Source organism: Zootermopsis nevadensis, unplaced genomic scaffold (genome assembly GCF_977971745.1).
Source record: "Zootermopsis nevadensis isolate Lab colony 2312 unplaced genomic scaffold, Znev_1.0 Znev_ptg000020l, whole genome shotgun sequence".
NCBI lineage: Eukaryota > Metazoa > Arthropoda > Insecta > Blattodea > Termopsidae > Zootermopsis > Zootermopsis nevadensis.
The window spans coordinates 15,678,420-15,696,069 of record NW_028259152.1 but is presented as its reverse complement, the minus strand read 5'-3'; the positions used below and the strand labels follow the sequence as shown (position 1 = coordinate 15,696,069).

General features: G+C 37.7%; 1 protein-coding gene across 8 annotated transcripts in view; it reads right to left on the bottom strand.

The window, feature by feature from the left end:
* LOC110835859 (fatty acid synthase) overlaps nucleotides 1-17,650 on the bottom strand; it is a 236,087-nt gene that overhangs the window by 142,312 nt on the left and 76,125 nt on the right. The window lies entirely within an intron of this gene.

The window sequence follows — 17,650 nt, the reverse complement described above, 5'->3', positions numbered from 1 at the left end:
AAGTGACTGGTGTACTTGCAATTCCTGAAAATATGTGTCCAATATAATATCCTTGTAAAAAGTTTAAATTAGGTATGAAAGTGAAACACAGAATATAATATTCTTTTTAAAGTGACGGAATTGAATTTTTGGGTGTTTAATAATTTATAACTGTCCATAACGGGCTCAAGGTGCCCTCACATGCGCACGTCATATGACTGCACTGCGCAACAACGTCTGCGCAGGTGCCCCACTAACCTAACCTAACCTAACCTAACCTAACCTAACTCAAACCAACCAAAACGAAAAAACTCCATCAGTGCAAAATGACTTCCTGCGCACGAATTTTGGAAAAATCGAATGGATGCTCAGAAATTATTGAAATTTTGTATGGACGTCATGCCACAGGTAAGTTAATGATATTCATACTCTATTATGCCTTATCGCTTTTTATAAATTCGCACGAAGGCATCAAAGTCGTGAGGTGGAGGATGCGCAAAGTCGGCCACGACCACTTACCAATAACGATATTACGCGCTCACACAATCCCATTATAGCACAAATAGTGCTTATATGCGTGTAATACATCATAATACGTCTAATTTTACATAATCTTTCCACAAGAATTGTTTCTTGCGAAATTGATGCAGTGTAGATGTTGACGCAAATACGTAGCAGATTCATGCGTAACGATGACCCAATTTAACTCACTATCAATAAGTATCATGTAACGAAAGAATCGGAATAAACATACCTGAATTATAGTATGTCATTTATTAATTTAAATCGCCTCACAAAAGAAACTGAATATAAACCTCTGATACATTAGTTGCAATGCTTGGTGGGCGCGGAATTCAGTGCGCACGTCAAACTTGTCGTAACATATTGCTGTCCTATGTCAAATGTCAACAAAATATATAGAAAATATTGACTCACATTTACTCGTGGACACAACGTACCAAGCAGACCGACGCAGTCTACCGGAAAAATACAGAACCAAAGATAAGACGTGCCATCTGTGATGGCCTCAATTGAAAGAAATCAATACTTTCGAATGACGTCGAGGACCAATCAGAAGTCAGCCAGTATAGATTCTATCTTGTAGCAGTCCGCTCGTCCCGATTGAATAGTCGCCATTAAACCACGGTTGGAACTATTTGATTTCGGTCGGTCAGTACCAACGTAACTTTCAGCTCTAGAAATAGAGTTCTTCGGGACAATTAACAAGATTAATTACCACGGTTCAATCAGATATTAACGGGTGCTACCTACAGTGAATCTCAGTGTAAGGATGTCTTCTCGGTGACGTGTGAGAATAGAAACAAGTGAAACACCAATCCAACATAACATGCAAGAATATGTGCGGTTCGTCACATTGAGACATTCGACTTCAGTGAAAGAACATTTGCATGCCATGTATGCTCAGTAAAGACGTTTGTACGAGTTAGAAACACGTAACTCATATACATATATCACTTAACTGCAGAAGCTGGACCTATGTAATTTGAAAACATCTATTCTTTATAACGATGAATGGGGTCACTGTAGTAATTACATATAGTGTAATATAAAATTAAATAAATATTTCAATAAATTCTTCTTCGTGTGACAACATATATATTTCCACAATGAAATATTCAATAACATCATATTTAAGTGTTAAGTGATTGGTGTACTTGCAATTCCTGAAAATATGTGTCCAATATAATATCCTTGTAAAAAGTTTAAATTAGGTATGAAAGTGAAACGCAGAATATAATATTCTTTTTAAAGTGACGGAATTGAATTTTTGGGTGTTTAATAATTTATAACTGTCCATAACGGGCTCAAGGTGCCCTCACATGCGCACGTCATATGACTGCACTGCGCAACAACGTCTGCGCAGGTGCCCCACTAACCTAACCTAACCTAACCTAACCTAACCTAACCTAACCCAAACCAAACAAAACGGGGAAACTCGATCAGTGCAAAATGACTTACCGCGCACGAATAGTGGAAAAAACGAATGGATGCACAGAAATTATTGAAATTTTGTATGGACGTCATGCCACAGGTAAGTTAATGATATTCATACTCTATTATGCCTTATCGCTTTTTATAAATTCGCACGAAGGCATCAAAGTCGTGAGGTGGAGGATGCGCAAAGTCGGCTACGACCACTTACCAATAACGATATTACGCGCTCACACAATCCCATTATAGCACAAATAGTGCTTATATGCGTGTAATACATCATAATACGTCTAATTTTACATAATCTTTCCACAAGAATTGTTTCTTGCGAAATTGATGCAGTGTAGATGTTGACGCAAATACGTAGCAGATTCATGCGTAACGATGACCCAATTTAACTCACTATCAATAAGTATCATGTAACGAAAGAATCGGAATAAACATACCTGAATGATAGTATGTCATTTATTAATTTAAATCGCCTCACAAAAGAAACTGAATATAAACCTCTGATACATTAGTTGCAATGCATGGTGGGCGCGGAATTCGGTGCGCACGTCAAACTTGTGGTAACATATTGCTGTCCTATGTCAAATGTCAACAAAATATATAGAAAATATTGACTCACATTTACTCGTAGACAACGTACCAAACAGACCGACGCAGTCTACCGGAAAAATACGGAACCAAAGATAAGACGTGCCATCTGTGATGGCCTCAATTGAAAGAAATCAATACTTTCGAATGACGTCGAGGACCAATCAGAAGTCAGCCAGTATAGATTCTATCTTGGAGCAGTCCGCTCGTCCCGATTGAATAGTCGCCATTAAACCACGGTTGGAACTATTTGATTTCGGTCGGTCAGTACCAACGTAACTTTCAGCTCTAGAAATAGAGTTCTTCGGGACAATTAACAAGATTAATTACCACGGTTCAATCAGATATTAACGGGTGCTACCTACAGTGAATCTCAGTGTAAGGATGTCTTCTCGGTGACGTGTGAGAATAGAAACAAGTGAAACACCAATCCAACATAACATGCAAGAATATGTGCGGTTCGTCACATTGAGACATACGACTTCAGTGAAAGCACATTTGCATGCCATGTATTCTCAGTAAAGACGTTTGTACGAGTTAGAAACACGTAACTCATATACATATTTCACTTAACTGCAGAAGCTGGACCTATGTAATTTGAGAACATTTATTCTTTATAACGATGATTGGGGTCACTGTAGTAATTACATGTAGTGTAATATAAAATTAAATAAATATTTCAATAAATTCTTCTTCGTGTGACAACATATATATTTCCACAATGAAATATTCAATAACATCATATTTAAGTGTTAAGTGATTGGTGTACTTGCAATTCCTGAAAATATGTGTCCAATATAATATCCTTGTAAAAAGTTTAAATTAGGTATGAAAGTGAAACGCAGAATATAATATTCTTTTTAAAGTGACGGAATTGAATTTTTGGGTGTTTAATAATTTATAACTGTCCATAACGGGCTCAAGGTGCCCTCACATGCGCACGTCATGTGACTGCACTGCGCAACAACGTCTGCGCAGGTGCCCCACTAACCTAACCTAACCTAACCTAACCCAAACCAACCAAAACGAGGAAACTCCATCAGTGCAAAATGATTTCCTGCGCACGAATTTTGGAAAAAACGAATGGATGCTCAGAAATTATTGAAATTCTGTATGGACGTCATGCCACAGGTTAGTTAATGATATTCATACTCTATTATGCCTTATCGCCTTTTATAAATTCGCACGAAGGCATCAAAGTCGTGAGGTGGAGGATGCGCAAAGTCGGCCACGACCACTTACCAATAACGATACTACGCGCTCACACAATCCCAATATAACACAAATACTGCTTACATGCGTGTAATACATCATAATACGTCTAATCTTACATAATCTTTCCACAAGAATTGTTTCTTGCGAAATTGATGCAGTGTAGATGTTGACGCAAATACGTAGCAGATTCATGCGTAACGATGACCCAATTTAACTCACTATCAATAAGTATCATGTAACGAAAGAATCGGAATAAACATACCTGAATGATAGTATGTCATTTATTAATTTAAATCGCCTCACAAAAGAAACTGAATATAAACCTCTGATACATTAGTTGCAATGCTTGGTGGGCGCGGAATTCGGTGCGCACGTCAAACGTGTGGTAACATATTGCTGTCCTATGTCAAATGTCAACAAAATATATCGAAAATATTGCCTCACATTTACTCGAAGACACAACGTACCAAACAGACCGACGCAGTCTACCGGAAAAATACGGAACCAAAGATAAGACGTGCCATCTGTGATGGCCTCAATTGAAAGAAATCAATACTTTCGAATGACGTCGAGGACCAATCAGAAGTCAGTCAGTATAGATTCTATCTTGGAGCAGTCGGCTCGTCCCGATTGAATAGTCGCCATTAAACTACGGTTGGAACTATTTGATTTCGGTCGGTCAGTACTAACGTAACTTTGAGCTCTAGAAATAGAGTTATTCGGGACAATTAACAAGATTAATTACCACGGTTCAATCAGATATTAACGGGTGCTACCTACAGTGAATCTCAGTGTAAGGATGTCTTCTCGGTGACGTGTGAGAATAGAAACAAGTGAAACACCAATCCAACATAACATGCAAGAATATGTGCGGTTCGTCACATTGAGACATTCGACTTCAGTGAAAGAACATTTGCATGCCATGTATGCTCAGTAAAGACGTTTGTACGAGTTAGAAACACGTAACTCATATACATATATCACTTAACTGCAGAAGCTGGACCTATGTAATTTGAGAACATCTATTCTTTATAACGATGAATGGGGTCACTGTAGTAATTACATATAGTGTAATATAAAATTAAATAAATATTTCAATAAATTCTTCTTCGTGTGACAACATATATATTTCCACAATGAAATATTCAATAACATCATATTTAAGTGTTAAGTGATTGGTGTAATTGCAATTCCTGAAAATATGTGTCCAATATAATATCCTTGTAAAAAGTTTAAATTAGGTATGAAAGTGAAACGCAGAATATAATATTCTTTTTAAAGTGACGGAATTGAATTTTTGGGTGTTTAATAATTTATAACTGTCCATAACGGGCTCAAGGTGCCCTCACATGCGCACGTCATATGACTGCACTGCGCAACAACGTCTGCGCAGGTGCCCCACTAACCTAACCTAACCTAACCTAACCTAACCTAACCTAACCCAAACCAACCAAAACGGGGAAACTCGATCAGTGCAAAATGACTTACTGCGCACGAACAGTGGAAAAAACGAATGGATGCTCAGAAATTATTGAAATTTTGTATGGACGTCATGCCACAGGTAAGTTAATGATATTCATACTCTATTATGCCTTATCGCTTTTTATAAATTCGCACGAAGGCATCAAAGTCGTGAGGTGGAGGATGCGCAAAGTCGGCTACGACCACTTACCAATAACGATATTACGCGCTCACACAATCCCATTATAGCACAAATAGTGCTTATATGCGTGTAATACATCATAATACGTCTAATTTTACATAATCTTTCCACAAGAATTGTTTCTTGCGAAATTGATGCAGTGTAGATGTTGACGCAAATACGTAGCAGATTCATGCGTAACGATGACCCAATTTAACTCACTATCAATAAGTATCATGTAACGAAAGAATCGGAATAAACATACCTGAATGATAGTATGTCATTTATTAATTTAAATCGCCTCACAAAAGAAACTGAATATAAACCTCTGATACATTAGTTGCAATGCATGGTGGGCGCGGAATTCGGTGCGCACGTCAAACTTGTGGTAACATATTGCTGTCCTATGTCAAATGTCAACAAAATATATAGAAAATATTGACTCACATTTACTCGTAGACAACGTACCAAACAGACCGACGCAGTCTACCGGAAAAATACGGAACCAAAGATAAGACGTGCCATCTGTGATGGCCTCAATTGAAAGAAATCAATACTTTCGAATGACGTCGAGGACCAATCAGAAGTCAGCCAGTATAGATTCTATCTTGGAGCAGTCCGCTCGTCCCGATTGAATAGTCGCCATTAAACCACGGTTGGAACTATTTGATTTCGGTCGGTCAGTACCAACGTAACTTTCAGCTCTAGAAATAGAGTTCTTCGGGACAATTAACAAGATTAATTACCACGGTTCAATCAGATATTAACGGGTGCTACCTACAGTGAATCTCAGTGTAAGGATGTCTTCTCGGTGACGTGTGAGAATAGAAACAAGTGAAACACCAATCCAACATAACATGCAAGAATATGTGCGGTTCGTCACATTGAGACATACGACTTCAGTGAAAGGACATTTGCATGCCATGTATTCTCAGTAAAGACGTTTGTACGAGTTAGAAACACGTAACTCATATACATATTTCACTTAACTGCAGAAGCTGGACCTATGTAATTTGAGAACATTTATTCTTTATAACGATGATTGGGGTCACTGTAGTAATTACATGTAGTGTAATATAAAATTAAATAAATATTTCAATAAATTCTTCTTCGTGTGACAACATATATATTTCCACAATGAAATATTCAATAACATCATATTTAAGTGTTAAGTGATTGGTGTACTTGCAATTCCTGAAAATATGTGTCCAATATAATATCCTTGTAAAAAGTTTAAATTAGGTATGAAAGTGAAACGCAGAATATAATATTCTTTTTAAAGTGACGGAATTGAATTTTTGGGTGTTTAATAATTTATAACTGTCCATAACGGGCTCAAGGTGCCCTCACATGCGCACGTCATGTGACTGCACTGCGCAACAACGTCTGCGCAGGTGCCCCACTAACCTAACCTAACCTAACCCAATCCAACCAAAACGGGGAAACTCGATCAGTGCAAAATGACTTCCTGCGCACGAATTTTGGAAAAAACGAATGGATGCTCAGAAATTATTGAAATTTTGTATGGACGTCATGCCACAGGTAAGTTAATGATATTCATACTCTATTATGCCTTATCGCCTTTTATAAATTCGCAGGAAGGCATCAAAGTCGTGAGGTGGAGGATGCGCAAAGTCGGCCACGACCACTTACCAATAACGATACTACGCGCTCACACAATCCCAATATAACACAAATACTGCTTACATGCGTGTAATACATCATAATACGTCTAATCTTACATAATCTTTCCACAAGAATTGTTTCTTGCGAAATTGATGCAGTGTAGATGTTGACGCAAATACGTAGCAGATTCATGCGTAACGATGACCCAATTTAACTCACTATCAATAAGTATCATGTAACGAAAGAATCGGAATAAACATACCTGAATGATAGTATGTCATTTATTAATTTAAATCGCCTCACAAAAGAAACTGAATATAAACCTCTGATACATTAGTTTCAATGCTTGGTGGGCGCGGAATTCGGTGCGCACGTCAAACGTGTGGTAACATATTGCTGTCCTATGTCAAATGTCAACAAAATATATCGAAAATATTGCCTCACATTTACTCGAAGACACAACGTACCAAACAGACCGACGCAGTCTACCGGAAAAATACGGAACCAAAGATAAGACGTGCCATCTGTGATGGCCTCAATTGAAAGAAATCAATACTTTCGAATGACGTCGAGGACCAATCAGAAGTCAGCCAGTATAGATTCTATCTTGGAGCAGTCCGCTCGTCCCGATTGAATAGTCGCCATTAAACCACGGTTGGAACTATTTGATTTCGGTCGGTCAGTACCAACGTAACTTTCAGCTCTAGAAATAGAGTTCTTCGGGACAATTAACAAGATTAATTACCACGGTTCAATCAGATATTAACGGGTGCTACCTACAGTGAATCTCAATGTAAGGATGTCTTCTCGGTGACGTGTGAGAATAGAAACAAGTGAAACACCAATCCAACATAACATGCAAGAATATGTGCGGTTCGTCACATTGAGACATACGACTTCAGTGAAAGGACATTTGCATGCCATGTATTCTCAGTAAAGACGTTTGTACGAGTTAGAAACACGTAACTCATATACATATTTCGCTTAACTGCAGAAGCTGGACCTATGTAATTTGAGAAAATTTATTCTTTATAACGATGATTGGGGTCACTGTAGTAATTACATGTAGTGTAATATAAAATTAAATAAATATTTCAATAAATTCTTCTTCGTGTGACAACATATATATTTCCACAATGAAATATTCAATAACATCATATTTAAGTGTTAAGTGATTGGTGTACTTGCAATTCCTGAAAATATGTGTCCAATATAATATCCTTGTAAAAAGTTTAAATTAGGTATGAAAGTGAAACGCAGAATATAATATTCTTTTTAAAGTGACGGAATTGAATTTTTGGGTGTTTAATAATTTATAACTGTCCATAACGGGCTCAAGGTGCCCTCACATGCGCACGTCATATGACTGCACTGCGCAACAACGTCTGCGCAGGTGCCCCACTAACCTAACCTAACCTAACCTAACCTAACCTAACCCAAACCAACCAAAACGGGGAAACTCGATCAGTGCAAAATGACTTCCTGCGCACGAATTTTGGAAAAAACGAATGGATGCTCAGAAATTATTGAAATTTTGTATGGACGTCATGCCACAGGTAAGTTAATGATATTCATACTCTATTATGCCTTATCGCTTTTTATAAATTCGCACGAAGGCATCAAAGTCGTGAGGTGGAGGATGCGCAAAGTCGGCCACGACCACTTACCAATAACGATATTACGCGCTCACACAATCCCATTATAGCACAAATAGTGCTTATATGCGTGTAATACATCATAATACGTCTAATTTTACATAATCTTTCCACAAGAATTGTTTCTTGCGAAATTGATGCAGTGTAGATGTTGACGCAAATACGTAGCAGATTCATGCGTAACGATGACCCAATTTAACTCACTATCAATAAGTATCATGTAACGAAAGAATCGGAATAAACATACCTGAATGATAGTATGTCATTTATTAATTTAAATCGCCTCACAAAAGAAACTGAATATAAACCTCTGATACATTAGTTGCAATGCATGGTGGGCGCGGAATTCGGTGCGCATGTCAAACTTGTGGTAACATATTGCTGTCCTATGTCAAATGTCAACAAAATATATAGAAAATATTGACTCACATTTACTCGTGGACACAAAGTACCAAACAGACCGACGCAGTCTACCGGAAAAATACGGAACCAAAGATAAGACGTGCCATCTGTGATGGCCTCAATTGAAAGAAATCAATACTTTCGAATGACGTCGAGGACCAATCAGAAGTCAGTCAGTATAGATTCTATCTTGGAGCAGTCGGCTCGTACCGATTGAATAGTCGCCATTAAACTACGGTTGGAACTATTTGATTTCGGTCGGTCAGTACCAACGTAACTTTGAGCTCTAGAAATAGAGTTCTTCGGGACAATTAACAAGATTAATTACCACGGTTCAATCAGATATTAACAGGTGCTACCTACAGTGAATCTCAGTGTAAGGATGTCTTCTCGGTGACGTGTGAGAAAAGAAACAAGTGAAACACCAATCCAACATAACATGCAAGAATATGTGCGGTTCGTCACATTGAGACATACGACTTCAGTGAAAGAACATTTGCATGCCATGTATGCTCAGTAAAGACGTTTGTACGAGTTAGAAACACGTAACTCATATACATATATCACTTAACTGCAGAAGCTGGACCTATGTAATTTGAGAAAATCTATTCTTTATAACGATGAATGGGGTCACTGTAGTAATTACATGTAGTGTAATATAAAATTAAATAAATATTTCAATAAATTCTTCTTCGTGTGACAACATATATATTTCCACAATGAAATATTCAATAACATCATATTTAAGTGTTAAGTGATTGGTGTACTTGCAATTCCTGAAAATATGTGTAAAATATAATATCCTTGTAAAAAGTTTAAATTAGGTATGAAAGTGAAACGCAGAATATAATATTCTTTTTAAAGTGACGGAATTGAATTTTTGGGTATTTAATAATTTATAACTGTCCACAACGGGCTCAAGGTGCCCTCCCATGCGCACGTCATATGACTGCACTGCGCAACAACGTCTGCGCAGGTGCCCCACTAACCTAACCTAACCTAACCCAAACCAACCAAAACGAGGAAACTCCATCAGTGTAAAATGACTTCCTGCGCACGAATTTTGGAAAAAACGAATGGATGCTCAGAAATTATTGAAATTCTGTATGGACGTCATGCCACAGGTAAGTTAATGACATTCATACTCTATTATGCCTTATCGCCTTTTATAAATTCGCACGAAGGCATCAAAATCGTGAGGTGGAGGATGCGCACGGTCAGCCACGACCACTTACCAATAACGATACTACGCGCTCACACAATCCCAATATAACACAAATACTGCTTATATGCGTGTAATACATCATAATACGTCTAATTTTACATAATGTTTCCACAAGAATTGTTTCTTGCGAAATTGATGCAGTGTAATGTTGACGCAAATACGTAGCAGATTCATGCGTAACGATGACCCAATTTAACTCACTATCAATAAGTATCATGTAACGAAAGAATCGGAATAAACATACCTGAATGATAGTATATCATTTATTAATTTAAATCGCCTCACAAAAGAAACTGAATATAAACCTCTGATACATTAGTTGCAATGCATGGTGGGCGCGGAATTCGGTGCGCACGTCAAACTTGTGGTAACATATTGCTGTCCTATGTCAAATGTCAACAAAATATATAGAAAATATTGATTCACATTTACTCGTGGACACAACATACCAAACAGACCGACGCAGTCTACCGGAAAAATACGGAACCAAAGATAAGACGTGCCATCTGTGATGGCCTCAATTGAAAGAAATCAATACTTTCGAATGACGTCGAGGACCAATCAGAAGTCAGTCAGTATAGATTCTATCTTGGAGCAGTCGGCTCGTCCCGATTGAATAGTCGCCATTAAACTACGGTTGGAACTATTTGATTTCGGTCGGTCAGTACTAACGTAACTTTGAGCTCTAGAAATAGAGTTATTCGGGACAATTAACAAGATTAATTACCACGGTTCAATCAGATATTAACGGGTGCTACCTACAGTGAATCTCAGTGTAAGGATGTCTTCTCGGTGACGTGTGAGAATAGAAACAAGTGAAACACCAATCCAACATAACATGCAAGAATATGTGCGGTTCGTCACATTGAGACATTCGACTTCAGTGAAAGAACATTTGCATGCCATGTATGCTCAGTAAAGACGTTTGTACGAGTTAGAAACACGTAACTCATATACATATATCACTTAACTGCAGAAGCTGGACCTATGTAATTTGAAAACATCTATTCTTTATAACGATGAATGGGGTCACTGTAGTAATTACATATAGTGTAATATAAAATTAAATAAATATTTCAATAAATTCTTCTTCGTGTGACAACATATATATTTCCACAATGAAATATTCAATAACATCATATTTAAGTGTTAAGTGATTGGTGTACTTGCAATTCCTGAAAATATGTGTCCAATATAATATCCTTGTAAAAAGTTTAAATTAGGTATGAAAGTGAAACGCAGAATATAATATTCTTTTTAAAGTGACGGAATTGAATTTTTGGGTGTTTAATAATTTATAACTGTCCATAACGGGCTCAAGGTGCCCTCACATGCGCACGTCATATGACTGCACTGCGCAACAACGTCTGCGCAGGTGCCCCACTAACCTAACCTAACCTAACCTAACCTAACCTAACCTAACCTAACCCAAACCAACCAAAACGGGGAAACTCGATCAGTGCAAAATGACTTACTGCGCACGAATAGTGGAAAAAACGAATGGATGCTCAGAAATTATTGAAATTTTGTATGGACGTCATGCCACAGGTAAGTTAATGATATTCATACTCTATTATGCCTTATCGCTTTTTATAAATTCGCACGAAGGCATCAAAGTCGTGAGGTGGAGGATGCGCAAAGTCGGCTACGACCACTTACCAATAACGATATTACGCGCTCACACAATCCCATTATAGCACAAATAGTGCTTATATGCGTGTAATACATCATAATACGTCTAATTTTACATAATCTTTCCACAAGAATTGTTTCTTGCGAAATTGATGCAGTGTAGATGTTGACGCAAATACGTAGCAGATTCATGCGTAACGATGACCCAATTTAACTCACTATCAATAAGTATCATGTAACGAAAGAATCGGAATAAACATACCTGAATGATAGTATGTCATTTATTAATTTAAATCGCCTCACAAAAGAAACTGAATATAAACCTCTGATACATTAGTTGCAATGCATGGTGGGCGCGGAATTCGGTGCGCACGTCAAACTTGTGGTAACATATTGCTGTCCTATGTCAAATGTCAACAAAATATATAGAAAATATTGACTCACATTTACTCGTGGACACAAAGTACCAAACAGACCGACGCAGTCTACCGGAAAAATACGGACCCAAAGATAAGACGTGCCATCTGTGATGGCCTCAATTGAAAGAAATCAATACTTTCGAATGACGTCGAGGACCAATCAGAAGTCAGTCAGTATAGATTCTATCTTGGAGCAGTCGGCTCGTCCCGATTGAATAGTCGCCATTAAACTACGGTTGGAACTATTTGATTTCGGTCGGTCAGTACCAACGTAACTTTGAGCTCTAGAAATAGAGTTCTTCGGGACAATTAACAAGATTAATTACCACGGTTCAATCAGATATTAACAGGTGCTACCTACAGTGAATCTCAGTGTAAGGATGTCTTCTCGGTGACGTGTGAGAAAAGAAACAAGTGAAACACCAATCCAACATAACATGCAAGAATATGTGCGGTTCGTCACATTGAGACATACGACTTCAGTGAAAGAACATTTGCATGCCATGTATGCTCAGTAAAGACGTTTGTACGAGTTAGAAACACGTAACTCATATACATATATCACTTAACTGCAGAAGCTGGACCTATGTAATTTGAGACCATCTATTCTTTATAACGATGAATGGGGTCACTGTAGTAATTACATGTAGTGTAATATAAAATTAAATAAATATTTCAATAAATTCTTCTTCGTGTGACAACATATATATTTCCACAATGAAATATTCAATAACATCATATTTAAGTGTTAAGTGATTGGTGTACTTGCAATTCCTGAAAATATGTGTAAAATATAATATCCTTGTAAAAAGTTTAAATTAGGTATGAAAGTGAAACGCAGAATATAATATTCTTTTTAAAGTGACGGAATTGAATTTTTGGGTATTTAATAATTTATAACTGTCCACAACGGGCTCAAGGTGCCCTCCCATGCGCACGTCATATGACTGCACTGCGCAACAACGTCTGCGCAGGTGCCCCACTAACCTAACCTAACCTAACCCAAACCAACCAAAACGAGGAAACTCCATCAGTGCAAAATGACTTCCTGCGCACGAATTTTGGAAAAAACGAATGGATGCTCAGAAATTATTGAAATTCTGTATGGACGTCATGCCACAGGTAAGTTAATGACATTCATACTCTATTATGCCTTATCGCCTTTTATAAATTCGCACGAAGGCATCAAAGTCGTGAGGTGGAGGATGCGCAAAGTCGGCCACGACCACTTACCAATAACGATACTACGCGCTCACACAATCCCAATATAACACAAATACTGCTTATATGCGTGTAATACATCATAATACGTCTAATTTTACATAATCTTTCCACAAGAATTGTTTCTTGCGAAATTGATGCAGTGTAATGTTGACGCAAATACGTAGCAGATTCATGCGTAACGATGACCCAATTTAACTCACTATCAATAAGTATCATGTAACGAAAGAATCGGAATAAACATACCTGAATGATAGTATATCATTTATTAATTTAAATCGCCTCACAAAACAAACTGAATATAAACCTCTGATACATTAGTTGCAATGCATGGTGGGCGCGGAATTCGGTGCGCACGTCAAACTTGTGGTAACATATTGCTGTCCTATGTCAAATGTCAACAAAATATATAGAAAATATTGATTCACATTTACTCGTGGACACAACGTACCAAACAGACCGACGCAGTCTACCGGAAAAATACGGAACCAAAGATAAGACGTGCCATCTGTGATGGCCTCAATTGAAAGAAATCAATACTTTCGAATGACGTCGAGGACCAATCAGAAGTCAGTCAGTATAGATTCTATCTTGGAGCAATCGGCTCGTCCCGATTGAATAGTCGCCATAAAACTACGGTTGGAACTATTTGATTTCGGTCGGTCAGTACTAACGTAACTTTGAGCTCTAGAAATAGAGTTATTCGGGACAATTAACAAGATTAATTACCACGGTACAATCAGATATTAACGGGTGCTACCTACAGTGAATCTCAGTGTAAGGATGTCTTCTCGGTGACGTGTGAGAATAGAAACAAGTGAAACACCAATCCAACATAACATGCAAGAATATGTGCGGTTCGTCACATTGAGACATACGACTTCAGTGAAAGAACATTTGCATGCCATGTATGCTCAGTAAAGACATTTGTACGAGTTAGAAACACGTAACTCATATACATATATCACTTAACTGCAGAAGCTGGACCTATGTAATTTGAGAACATCTATTCTTTATAACGATGATTGGGGTCACTGTAGTAATTACATGTAGTGTAATATAAAATTAAATAAATATTTCAATAAATTCTTCTTCGTGTGACAACATATATATTTCCACAATGAAATATTCAATAACATCATATTTAAGTGTTAAGTGATTGGTGTACTTGCAATTCCTGAAAATATGTGTCCAATATAATATCCTTGTAAAAAGTTTAAATTAGGTATGAAAGTGAAACGCAGAATATAATATTCTTTTTAAAGTGACGGAATTGAATTTTTGGGTGTTTAATAATTTATAACTGTCCATAACGGGCTCAAGGTGCCCTCACATGCGCACGTCATGTGACTGCACTGCGCAACAACGTCTGCGCAGGTGCCCCACTAACCAAACCTAACCTAACCTAACCCAAACCAACCAAAACGAGGAAACTCCATCAGTGCAAAATGATTTCCTGCGCACGAATTTTGGAAAAAACGAATGGATGCTCAGAAATTATTGAAATTCTGTATGGACGTCATGCCACAGGTTAGTTAATGATATTCATACTCTATTATGCCTTATCGCCTTTTATAAATTCGCACGAAGGCATCAAAGTCGTGAGGTGGAGGATGCGCAAAGTCGGCCACGACCACTTACCAATAACGATACTACGCGCTCACACAATCCCAATATAACACAAATACTGCTCATATGCGTGTAATACATCATAATACGTCTAATCTTACATAATCTTTCCACAAGAATTGTTTCTTGCGAAATTGATGCAGTGTAGATGTTGACGCAAATACGTAGCAGATTCATGCGTAACGATGACCCAATTTAACTCACTATCAATAAGTATCATGTAACGAAAGAATCGGAATAAACATACCTGAATGATAGTATGTCATTTATTAATTTAAATCGCCTCACAAAAGAAACTGAATATAAACCTCTGATACATTAGTTGCAATGCTTGGTGGGCGCGGAATTCGGTGCGCACGTCAAACGTGTGGTAACATATTGCTGTCCTATGTCAAATGTCAACAAAATATATCGAAAATATTGCCTCACATTTACTCGAAGACACAACGTACCAAACAGACCGACGCAGTCTACCGGAAAAATACGGAACCAAAGATAAAACGTGCCATCTGTGATGGCCTCAATTGAAAGAAATCAATACTTTCGAATGACGTCGAGGACCAATCAGAAGTCAGCCAGTATAGATTCTATCTTGGAGCAGTCCGCTCGTCCCGATTGAATAGTCGCCATTAAACCACGGTTGGAACTATTTGATTTCGGTCGGTCAGTACCAACGTAACTTTCAGCTCTAGAAATAGAGTTCTTCGGGACAATTAACAAGATTAATTACCACGGTTCAATCAGATATTAACGGGTGCTACCTACAGTGAATCTCAATGTAAGGATGTCTTCTCGGTGACGTGTGAGAATAGAAACAAGTGAAACACCAATCCAACATAACATGCAAGAATATGTGCGGTTCGTCACATTGAGACATACGACTTCAGTGAAAGGATATTTGCATGCCATGTATTCTCAGTAAAGACGTTTGTACGAGTTAGAAACACGTAACTCATATACATATTTCGCTTAACTGCAGAAGCTGGACCTATGTAATTTGAGAAAATTTATTCTTTATAACGATGATTGGGGTCACTGTAGTAATTACATGTAGTGTAATATAAAATTAAATAAATATTTCAATAAATTCTTCTTCGTGTGACAACATATATATTTCCACAATGAAATATTCAATAACATCATATTTAAGTGTTAAGTGATTGGTGTACTTGCAATTCCTGAAAATATGTGTCCAATATAATATCCTTGTAAAAAGTTTAAATTAGGTATGAAAGTGAAACGCAGAATATAATATTCTTTTTAAAGTGACGGAATTGAATTTTTGGGTGTTTAATAATTTATAACTGTCCATAACGGGCTCAAGGTGCCCTCACATGCGCACGTCATATGACTGTACTGCGCAACAACGTCTGCGCAGGTGCCCCACTAACCTAACCTAACCTAACCTAACCTAACCTAACCCAAACCAACCAAACCGGGAAAATCGATCAGTGCAAAATGACTTCCTGCGCACGAATTTTGGAAAAAACGAATGGATGCTCAGAAATTATTGAAATTTTGTATGGACGTCATGCCACAGGTAAGTTAATGATATTCATACTCTATTATGCCTTATCGCTTTTTATAAATTCGCACGAAGGCATCAAAGTCGTGAGGTGGAGGATGCGCAAAGTCGGCCACGACCACTTACCAATAACGATATTACGCGCTCACACAATCCCAATATAACACAAATAGTGCTTATATGCGTGTAATACATCATAATACGTCTAATTTTACATAATCTTTCCACAAGAATTGTTTCTTGCGAAATTGATGAAGTGTAGATGTTCACGCAAATACGTAGCAGATTCATGCGTAACGATGACCCAATTTAACTCACTATCAATAAGTATCATGTAACGAAAGAATCGGAATAAACATACCTGAATTATAGTATGTCATTTATTAATTTAAATCGCCTCACAAAAGAAACTGAATATAAACCTCTGATACATTAGTTGCAATGCTTGGTGGGCGCGGAATTCGGTGCGCACGTCAAACTTGTGGTAACATATTGCTGTCCTATGTCAAATGTCAACAAAATATATCGAAAATATTGCCTCACATTTACTCGAAGACACAACGTACCAAACAGTCCGACGCAGTCTACCGGAAAAATACGGAACCAAAGATAAGACGTGCCATCTGAGATGGCCTCAATTGAAAGAAATCAATACTTTCGAATGACGTCGAGGACCAATCAGAAGTCAGCCAGTATAGATTCTATCTTGGAGCAGACCGCTCGTCCCGATTGAATAGTCGCCATTAAACTACGGTTGGAACTATTTGTTTTCGGTCAATCAGTACCAACGTAACTTTGAGCTCTAGAAATAGAGTTCTTCGGGACAATTAACAAGATTAATTACCACGGTTCAATCAGATATTAACGGGTGCTACCTACAGTGAATCTCAGTGTAAGGATGTCTTCTCGGTGACGTGTGAGAATAGAAAC